The 11,588-nt window shown below is 41.0% G+C and overlaps 1 long non-coding RNA gene across 1 annotated transcript; it reads right to left on the bottom strand.

The window, feature by feature from the left end:
* Positions 1 to 3,685: 3,685 nt before the first annotated feature.
* Positions 3,686 to 11,384, bottom strand: LOC121574350. The gene is made up of 3 exons (XR_006002172.2): positions 11,364 to 11,384; positions 4,185 to 4,189; positions 3,686 to 3,772 (listed from the first exon to the last, which is right to left on the bottom strand). It is a non-coding gene; the product is annotated as an uncharacterized LOC121574350 (long non-coding RNA).
* Positions 11,385 to 11,588: the final 204 nt, after the last annotated feature.

The following is an 11,588-nucleotide window of genomic DNA, read 5'->3' as shown; positions in this document are numbered from 1 at the left end:
CAAGTACTGACAGTTGAAGAAACTCAAAGATCCTTTTCAATACCTGGTAAAACCTTTGCCAGAAACAGCACTTTGTGGGTGGGCTAATCATCAAACAATGGGAGAGGTGATCTGGGATGAATATGGATGTCTAATAGAAATTAACAAAGCAAACATTACTTGGGAAATTACCTTAGAGGAGAATGAAATGATGCAAAATATGTTTTGGAATTAGTTAGCACAAAGTGGCCAGAAGGAAATAATATAACAACAATCGATTTATTTTTGTTCCCACACGTCAAACTAGACAGGAAGGAGAAATAGAGACAGTCAATCTAACTATGGCAATCACTCAAGGACCGTCCATTGTTGTAACAACTAAAGCAATGAAGGAAGACTCAGAAACAACAGAATCAACTGGGTTCTTTCAAAATGTATGGGAATCTTTGACTAATTGGGGAAACCAGGAAAATAAACAATCTAGCTCAGCACCAGCAGTAATACCGGAAATAATGAAAGCACCAACAAAACTAAGTAGACTATGGGAGGGAGCATTACAAAATGATTGGTACAGATGGGCACAGTATTCAGCTAAAGTAATTAATAAGAAAACGGATTGTCGAGTATGCTCCCCCTCCCCATTAAAGGAACTGATGGTAATACCAAGTCCACATAGCCACAGGGACTGTGCTGACTTTAAGCGAAACTTCTGTCATCTCAAAAGATCAGAGAGACCCTATTGCCCTGCAGAAAGCTTATCCTTCTTAGGAAGTCCTGACCATCACAAATACTATAATCAAACAGGATGGGGGGAGTGGTGTAATTTTTTTAAAATGTCAGAATAGAACCCAGAAAAATGGAAGCACCGGAAAAATATCTTAGAGATTATAATCAAGATTATGAATGCTACAACAAAACGGATGGGGAGCATGATTTGGGAGAATTTAGGGGAAAGTGTGAGACCACATGGCACCTAAATAATGATATGTCTTGGAATGCAGATACTCCGCGCAGAGCAGTTTATCAGGCGGCGGGATCGAGCACTGGGGAATGTGAGAAGCAAACACTAGCAATGCCACTGATCTCTCCTTATGAGGATCAATCGGTGGCAGTGGCAGATTTCTTTTGGATTTGTGGAGGACAAAGAATTAGAGCCACTTTGCCTAAAGGATGGAAGAGAATATGTGCTAGGGTACAAATGCTTCAGGAAGTGGTTATATCAGAATGGGAGGTGGAAAAAACAACAAATCAGGACACCCAGGACAATAATAAAAGGGTAAAAAGAGCGTATGAACATGACCCCAATGTACAGTGGGGGAAAAAAGTATTTAGTCAGCCACCAATTGTGCAAGTTCTCCCACTTAAAAAGATGAGAGAGGCCTGTAATTTTCATCATAGGTACACGTCACCTATGACAGACAAATTGAGAAAAAAAAATCCTGAAAATCACATTGTAGGATTTTTAATGAATTTATTTGCAAATTATGGTGGAAAATAAGTATTTGGTCACCTACAAACAACCAAGATTTCTGGCCTCACAGACCTGTAACTTCTTCTTTAAGAGGCTCCTCTGTCCTCCACTGTTACCTGTATTAATGGCACCTGTTTGAACTTGTTATCAGTATAAAATACACCTGTCCACAACCTCAAACAGTCACACTCCAAACTCCACTATGGCCAAGACCAAAGAGCTGTCAAAGGACACCAGAAACAGAATTGTAGACCTGCACCAGGCTGGGAAGACTGAATCTGCAATAGGTAAGCAGCTTGGTTTGAAGAAATCAACAGTGGGAGCAATTATTAGGAAATGGAAGACATACAAGACCACTGATAATCTCCCTCGATCTGGGGCTCCACGCAAGATCTCACCCCGTGGGGTCAAAATGATCACAAGAACGGTGAGCAAAAATCCCAGAACCACACGGGGGGACCTAGTGAATGACCTGCAGAGAGCTGGGACCAAAGTAACAAAGCCTACCATCAGCAACACACTACGCCGCCAGGGACTCATATCCTGCAGTGCCAGACGTGTCCCCCTGCTTAAGCCAGTACATGTCCAGGCCCGTCTGAAGTTTGCTAGAGTGCATTTGGATGATCCAGAAGAGGATTGGGAGAATGTCATATGGTCAGATGAAACCAAAATATAACTTTTTGGTAAAAACTCAACTCGTCGTGTTTGGAGGACAAAGAATGCTGAGTTGCATCCAAAGAACACCATACCTACTGTGAAGCATGGGGGTGGAAACATCATGCTTTGGGGCTGTTTTTCTGCTAAGGGACCAGGACGACTGATCCGTGTAAAGGAAAGAATGAATGGGGCCATGTATCGTGATATTTTGAGTGAAAACCTCCTTCCATCAGCAAGGGCATTGAAGATGAAATGTGGCTGGGTCTTTCAGCATGACAATGATCCCAAACACACCGCCCGGGAAATGAAGGAGTGGCTTCGTAAGAAGCATTTCAAGGTCCTGGAGTGGCCTAGCCAGTCTCCAGATCTCAACCCCATAGAAAATCTTTGGAGGGAGTTGAAAGTCCGTGTTGCCCAGCGACAGCCCCAAAACATTACTGCTCTAGGGGAGATCTGCATGGAGGAATGGGCCAAAATACCAGCAACAGTGTGTGAAAACCTTGTGAAGACTTACAGAAAACGTTTGACCTGTGTCATTGCCAACAAAGGGTATAAACAAAGTATTGAGAAACTTTTGTTATTGACCAAATACTTATTTTCCACCATAATTTGCATAAATAATTTGCATAAATTCATAAAAAATCCTACAATGTGATTTTCTGGATTTTTTTTTCTCATTTTGTCTGTCATAGTTGACGTGTACGTATGATGACAATTACAGGCCTCTCTCATCTTTTTAAGTGGGAGAACTTGCACAATTGGTGGCTGACTAAATACTTTTTTTCCCCACTGTATACTGAGATGCAATAGGTCAACCCAGAGGAATTCCAAATGAATATAAGGCAAGAGATGAAATTAAAGCAGGATTTGAATCAATATTTGTCTGGATATCACCAAACAAAAACCTAGAATGGATCAATTATATTTACTATAATCAACAAAGGTTTATTAATTACACAGACTCTGCGTTAACAGCTCTGGGAGAGCAAGTACAGGCTACAAGTAGAATGACATGGCAGAATAGGCAGGCTTTAAACTGGCTGTTGGCAGAAAAAGGTGGAGTTTGTGTTATGTTTGGGGATGAATGTTGTACCTTCATTCCCAATAATACTGCTCCGGATGGTTCATTCACTGAAGCAATGACTAAGCTCGAAGGACTACGAAAATAAGTTAAGGACAATGCTGGGCATGACGCTCACACTTGGGATTGGATGGACTTAACTTTGGGAAAGTGGGGAGCAATGTTTACAAAAATGGCAATCATGATAGGTATAGCACTTGTAGTAATGGGAATGGTATTTTGTTGTGTACTGCCTTTGTTGAAATCACTTTTGATCCAAACCATAGTAAAGCAAATGACTGTACAGACAATTGTTAATAAGTCAACCAAAGAAATACACCCTGTTCAGGGAGCTCCAGGACAGTATGTTAATGAATATGGAAAGCCCTGTAATATTAAAGGAGGACCAATGGACTGCCCATTTGGGAATCCTGAATGTCTGTATGGTGTTGTCCCTGGGGTGGATGGGCCTGTCATGGTTACAAAGCTCAACAGCAACAATTGGAGGTTAGCTTAGAGGGAAACCTTCCGGATTTGTACCCAGTACCCGACTGGGCTCCTTGTCCTCATCGGGATGGGTCAGACAATGAGGAAGATACATTGGTCTGAATATATATTCTTATAAAAATTTAACCACAGATGTCAAGGCTAAGAATAAGTATATGCACATGCTTACACTCATTTTATATGAACCTTTGTTTTATTGGTTGGGACTTAGAAAGTCCCAAAGGGGGGAATATATGGATGATTTTCTATATATGGATGATTTTCTAGTACATATGTTGTAGAATTAAACACCTACATGCCTTAAATGCTTATGGATTGAGAACCAGTTGAAGGGTTAAAACAGAGCAGAGACATTTATGTTCTTTTCATAACTCCCTGCAGCTGGTCTGGGTATGTCAATGACATGATGGAGATACAACTCCTCGTGGTGGCTGTGTGGAGATTGGAGTAACAATGGAACTAGTGTTATCATTTGTTTGTGCTTATGACCTGACACATAGCCACATTCACATAATCTCAAGGGCCAGGGAGGATGGTAAATGATAAATGCTTAAATGTATGTGGTTGAGAATGGGTTACGGATGACATGTTTAAACCATGTTTAAGTATTAATTGATATGTTTTATAATGTGTTATGAAATGATAAAGGTAAAACAGAATGAACATGATTGATACTTTTGTACTCCAGATGTATGTCTGGATAGTGAATATAGTCAATACAGAGTGTGATTGTTCTTTAACGTACATATGTATATAATTCTTTGAGTCACGCCACTAATAAGAGACAGAAGCCCCACTTAGAGAAATGCACGTAGCCTCGTGAGTAGCCAACATGTGATACTGAAAGATGTTATTCATTCACATAGAGAGGAGTGACTGTATGTTGTATAAGCATGACTATGCATTTGTGTCTGTATAAAAGGAGAGCTCTGGGTCAGGGCAAGCAGTTGTTCCATGGAGCAAGCTTGGCTTTGTTATGCAATAAAGTTACGCAAATAACCGCAGAGCTAGCGTGATGTGAAGGTTGAGAAAAATCAGCTTACCTTGTTAGCCAGCTAGATAGATGCACTTCTCTCATGGCTGCCAACAATATAACTAATCTAAATGTAGCTAGCATACGAGTCCAATGTTTGATGGCCACATTGTTTACATCAAAAGTTAGCTAGCAGCAGTAATACCCACTATCAACCTCTCTCTCCCCCCTCACCAATCTCTCTTAGCTTTTTGTCTGCTTCCTCCAAAATGCAACTATATTTTACCCAGGTGTATTGCCCACTTCGTTTCAATTAAGAAACATACTGTAGTTTTAATGAACCACTAGCTTGTGCTAGGCATGTATTATCGACCTCACGACACGTTACGAGACCTAGATAGAGAGTGTCCAAGATGGCATTGCTGTGAGAGGGAGTGTTTTCTCACTTGTCCAAGCAACTTTGATGGTTAGGTGGTTAACAGTCTTATATTGTCTATCAATGTAGCAAGAAACTAACTATAACTGGTTTTAGCTACATATGGCAAGTTTAGAGTAATTTTTTGTCAAGTTGAATGGGAAGAACAAGATAGAAAGACAACAGTAGATGCAATATCCAAGCCTCACAGAAGATGGCAGGCATGCTAGCTAGCTACGACGAGAGCCAGAGCAGCATGGATACACAAGATGCTGCGAGCTCAAGCAAGAGAAAGAACAAGACAGACCAGGACGAGATCCTTGCAACCTCTTTACCTCAGACCACAATTAAAAATCCACCGGAGAAAAAAGTGAAATAGGACATTTCCATATCTGAACTTCTCACTGCAAGCCAGACCTTGACTACTAAACAAGACGCCACGTTCTCCAAAGTTTCCATCATAGAGCGAGCTACCGAAGAACCATCAAAGAAGACTGATAATTTGTCAGAGTCTGTCCGTCAGCTTCACACAGTTGTGAGCGAGAACAAGGAAAAGAGAATGTTTCTAGAGAACGAGCTGAAGAAACTTCAATCCCAAAATAATGAGTTGTGGGGGAGAGGACATTAGGGAAGCGGTCATCAATATCCTGGGAAAGGTGGTTCCGTGCATCAAAGAAAAGCTAAGAGACGTGATCGATGTGGTACATCGACTTGGGAAACAAACATCTGTTGGACCCCCTCGCAATGTCATCCTGCGCTTCACCATGCGCCACTACAGGGACATCATCTGGAAAATGGCCAAGGGGAACAAGTTTCTGGACGAGAAGAAGCTCCGCATCAAAGAGGCTCTATATGCCGCAGGATCAGACTGCCAGGGAGAAACTGTGGCCGCTTATAAAGAATGCTCGACAAGAGGGAAAGAAGGCAGGGTTCAAGGGCCCACACGCGTTCATCAAAGGAAGAAAGATTACTGGTTAACCACATGACATGAACCACACTCGAACTGTGAATACTGCCAAGAGTACATTTACTGTACAGCCAAGAGTAAATTTACCGTTCGAACTTATAACTTATGAACCAAAAAAAGATTGAAAAAAAGGTTTGTTATACTGTTAACCATATATAGTGGGGAGAGAAACTATTTGATAAACTGCCGATTTTGCAGGTTTTACTACTTACAAAGCATATAGAGGGCTGTAATTTTTATCATAGGTACACTTTAACTGTGAGAGACGGAATCTAAAACAAAAATACAGAAAATCACATTGTATGATTTTTAAGTAATTAATTTGCATTTTATTGCATGACATGAGTATTTGATACATCAGAAAAGCAGAACTTAATATTTGGTACAGAAACCTTTGTTTGCAATTACAGAGATCATACGTTTCCTGTAGGTCTTGACCAGGTTTGCACACACTGCAGCAGGGATTTTGGCCCACTCCTCCATATAGACCTTCTCCAGAACCTTCAGGTTTCGGGGCTGTCGCTGGGCAATACAGACTTTCAGCTCCCTCCAAAGATTTTCTATTGGGTTCAGGTCTGGAGACTGGCTAGGCCACTCCAGGACCTTGAGATGCTTCTTACGGAGTCACTCCTTAGTTGCCCTGGCTGTGTGTTTTGGGTCGTTGTCATACTGGAAGACCCAGCCACAACCCATCTTCAATGCTCTTACTGAGGGAAGGAGGTTGTTGGCCAAGATCTCGTGATACATGGCCCCATCCATCCTCCCCTCAATACGGTGCAGTCGTCCTGTCCCCTTTGCAGAAAAGCATCCCCAAAGAATGATGTTTCCACCTCCATGCTTCATGGTTGGGATGGTGTTCTTGGGGTTGTACTCATCCTTCTTCTTCCTCCAAACAAGGCAAGTGGAGTTTAGACCAAAAAGCTATATTTGTGTCTCATCAGACCACATGACCTTCTCCCATTCCTCCTCTGGATCATCCAGATGGTCATTGGCAAACTTCAGACGGGCCTGGACATGCGCTGGCTTGAGCAGGGGGACCTTGCGTGCGCTGCAGGATTTGAATCCATGACGGCGTAGTGTGTTACTAATGGTTTTCTTTGAGACTGTGGTCCCAGCTCTCTTCAGGTCATTGACCAGGTCCTGCCGTGTAGTTCTGGGCTGATCCCTCACCTTCCTCATGATCATTGATGGCCCACGAGGTGAGATCTTGCTTGGAGCCCCAGACCGAGGGTGATTGACCGTCATCTTGAACTTCTTCCATTTTCTAATAATTGCACCAACAGTTGTTGCCTTCTCACCAAGCTGCTTGCTTATTGTCCTGTAGCCCATCCCAGCCTTGTGCAGGTCTATAATTTTATCCCTGATGTCCTTACACAGCTCTCTGGTCTTGGCCATTGTGGAGAGGTTGGAGTTTGTTTGATTGAGTGTGTGGACAGGTGTCTTTTATACAGGTAACGAGTTCAAACAGGTGCAGTTAATACAGGTAATGAGTGGAGAACAGGAGGGCTTCTTAAAGAAAAACTAACAGGTCTGTGAGAGCCGGAATTCTTACTGGTTGGTAGGTGATCAAATACTTATGTCATGCAATAAAATGCAAATTAATTACTTAAAAATCATACAATGTGATTTTCTGGATTTTTGTTTTAGATTCTGTCTCTCACAGTTGAAGTGTACCTATGATAAAAATTACAGACCTCTACATGCTTTGTAAGTAGGAAAACCTGCAAAATCGGCAGTGTATCAAATACTTGTTCTCCCCACTGTATTTGTCTGGATATCACCTAACAAAAACCTAGAATGGATCAATTATATTTACTATAATCAACAAAGGTTTATTAATTACACAGACTCTGCGTTAACAGCTCTGGGAGAGCAAGTACAGGCTACAAGTAGAATGACATGGCAGAATAGGCAGGCTTTAAACTGGCTGTTGGCAGAAAAAGGTGGAGTTTGTGTTATGTTTGGGGATGAATGTTGTACCTTCATTCCCAATAATACTGCTCCGGATGGTTCATTCACTGAAGCAATGACTAAGCTCGAAGGACTACGAAAATAAGTTAAGGACAATGCTGGGCATGACGCTCACACTTGGGATTGGATGGACTTTACTTTGGGTACTGCCAAGAGTACATTTACTGTACAGCCAAGAGTAAATTTGCCGTTCGAACTTATAACTTATGAACCAAAAAAAGATTGAAAAAAAGGTTTGTTATACTGTTAACCACCGCTACCTCAGTTAAGCGTAGTTTTCCGTCTGAGTAACCCTCTCAAGGTTTACTCTTTGATTTATTGTTCACATTACTACATCTGTTGTCTAGGTCATTGACAATGCTATTTTCATCATCTGTAATGTATATGGACATAATTCACATGTTGCAAATAAAACAGTTTTTGCCCAACTTACCAGAAAATTACAGGATTTACGCAACAAATACTCAGAGGCTTTTCTAATTCTCTCAGGGGATTTTAACGAAACACCTGATGACACCTGATTGTTTTCCTCCTAGAATGAGCCAAAGCTCTCAAAAAAGCAATATCATCACAACATTATGCAAGGATCTCTCTGTTGATGATGCCTAGCGTTATTTCAATCCGGATGCAAAGGGTTATACCTGGACCAACAAAACTATGTCACAAAAATCTAGAATAAATGTATTCCTAATTTCCCCCTTTTTGTTACAATTTGTTATAGATCATCATTTGGCTCCCTTTTCTGATCTTAATTGGATTTCCCTGAATGTACAAGCTGCTAAAAAAGGTTATTCGAGGATGGGTCAATTAGAGACCAATTACTTTATTAAATATTGATTACAAATTGATTGCTCTGGTTTATGCCAAAAGATGAAAGCAAGGAATATATACCATTATAAAAGTTTCTAAATGTGAAATCTTATGTTTATGACTCTGATGATAACGAAATAGAAATTATTCCTGTAAAGGACTGTGTTAAATATTTAGGAATACAACTATCAGAAAACACTTAGTCAGACAACATATAAATGTATCTCCTAAAATTAAGAAAACCAAGAATAGATTTAATAATTGGCTACAAAGGGACCTATCTACACTTGGGAGAGTGCTTCTGTCCAAGGCAGAGGGACTGTCTCACTGTGTGTACCCCTCATTATTTGTAAATCCCTCTACCTGTAAAGAGATCAACAAGACCTTTCTTGACTTCATCTGGAAAAATAAGTCTCCCAAACTAAAAAAGTCAGTCCTCTCAAATAAAAGGAAGTGGTCTGGAAGTGTTGAATTTTGTTGACATAAATAACACTTTCAAGATCAATTGGTTCAAAATATGTTTGGTCAATACAGAATGAATTTGGTGTTTCATTGCAATCAATGTGTTTAATAAGTTGGGAGGTCTTCAATTTGTACTGAAATGTAATTATATATTCCTGAAAGATTATCCGCTAAATTGGCTAGGTTTCACCAACAAGCTTTAATATCCTGGAAAATATGTTTCCTGCACATCTTTTCCCCACATAAAGCTCTTTTGTGGAATAATTCAGACATAACTGTAAGGAATAAGTCGACAACAGGGATAATATTATTTCATATGAACAATTTATAATATTGAATGAGTTTCCAATACCTTTCAGAGAGTTTATTTCTGTGATCAAAGCCATTCCCAGTGGTCTAAGTACACTAATGAAAACTCATCTTAGCTTTGGTGATGATCACAGAGCTTATCCAGAACTCAGCTTGGAAGGCGTGGGCTTACTTGAGAAATCTTGTTGTAACAAATATATAAGACACATTTTCCATTCACGGAACCAACTTACGCCTAGAGGAAACATTTTCTGGAACATGCTTATTCCTGACATTGTCTGGAAAAAAGCATGGTTGATGCCAAACAAATTTAAAGAAGTGCAATTTAAGATTCTACATAAGATACAGTGAGGGAAAAAAGTATTTGAACCCCTGGTGATTTTGTACGTTTGCCCACTGACAAAGCAATGATCAGTCTATAATTTTAATGGTAGGTTAATTTGAACAGTGAGAGACAGAATAACAACAAAAAAATCCAGAAAAACGCATGTAAAAAATGTTATAAATTGAGGGAAATAAGTATTTGACCCCCTCTCGATCAGAAAGATTTCTGGCTCCCAGGTATCTTTTATACAGGTAATGAGCTGAGATTAGAGCACACTCTTAAAGGGAGTGCTCCTAATCTCAGCTTGTTACCTGTATAAAAGACACCTGTCCACAGAAGCATTCAATCAATCAGATTCCAAACTCTCCACCATGGCCAAGACCAAAGAGCTCTCCAAGGATGTCAGGGACAAGATTGTAGACCTACACAAGGCTGGAATGGGCTACAAGACCATCGCCAAGCAGCTTGGTGAGAAGGTGACAACAGTTGGTGCGATTATTCGCAAATGGAAGAAACACAAAAGAACTGTCAATCTCCCTCAGCCTGGGGCTCCATGCAAGATCTCACCTCGTGGAGTTGCAATGATCATGAGAACGGTGAGGAATCAGCCCAGAACTACACGGGAGGATCTTGTCAATAATCTCAAGGCAGCTGGGACCATAGTCACCAAGAAAACAATTGGTAACACACTACGCCATGAAGGACTGAAATTCTGCATGGCCCGCAAGGTCCCCCTGCTCAAGAAAGCACATATACAGGGCCGTCTGAAGTTTGGCAATGAACATCTGAATGATTCAGAGGAGAACTGGGTGAAAGTGTTGTGGTCAGATGAGACCAAAATGGAGCTCTTTAGCATCAACTCAACTCACCAAGTTTGGAGGAGGAGGAATGCTGCCAATGACCCCAAGAACACCATCCCCACCGTCAAACATGGAGGTGGAAACATTATGCTTTGGGGGTGTTTTTCTGCTAAGGGGACAGGACAACTTCACCGCATCAAAGGGACGATGGACGGGGCCATGTACCGTCAAATCTTGGGTGAGAATCTCCTTCCCTCAGCCAGGGCATTGAAAATGGGTAGTGGATGGGTATTCCAGCATGACAATGACCCAAAACACACGGCCAAGGCACCAAAGGAGTGGCTCAAGAAGAAGCACATTAAGGTCCTGGAGTGGCCTAGCCAGTCTCCAGACCTTAATCCCATAGAAAATCTGTGGAGGGAGCTGAAGGTTCGAGTTGCCAAACATCAGCCTCGAAACCTTAATGACTTGGAGAAGATCTGCAAAGAGGAGTGGAACAAAATCCCTCCTGAGATGTGTGCAAACCTGGTGGCCAACTACAAGGAACGTCTGACCTCTGTGATTGTCAACAAGGGTTTTGCCACCAAGTACTAAGTCATGTTTTGCAGAGGGGTCAAATACTTATTTCCCTCATTAAAATGCAAATAAATTTATAACATTTTTGACATGCGTTTTTCTGTATTTTGTTGTTGTTATTCTGTCTCTCACTGTTCAAATAAACCTACCATTAAAATTATAGACTGATCATGTCTTTGTCAGTGGGCAAACGTACAAAATCAGCAGGGGGATCAAATACTTTTTTCCCTCACTGTAAACTGAGAGATTGTCTATAGAAGTCATTCAGATGGCAGGAGGCTATGTCCGTACCCCCTGTCATTGAAT

This window comes from Coregonus clupeaformis, chromosome 9, assembly GCF_020615455.1.
Source record: "Coregonus clupeaformis isolate EN_2021a chromosome 9, ASM2061545v1, whole genome shotgun sequence".
In the NCBI taxonomy this organism is placed as follows: domain Eukaryota; kingdom Metazoa; phylum Chordata; class Actinopteri; order Salmoniformes; family Salmonidae; genus Coregonus; species Coregonus clupeaformis.
Note: the sequence above shows the minus strand (reverse complement) of the source record. Positions and strands in the feature narration are given on the sequence as shown.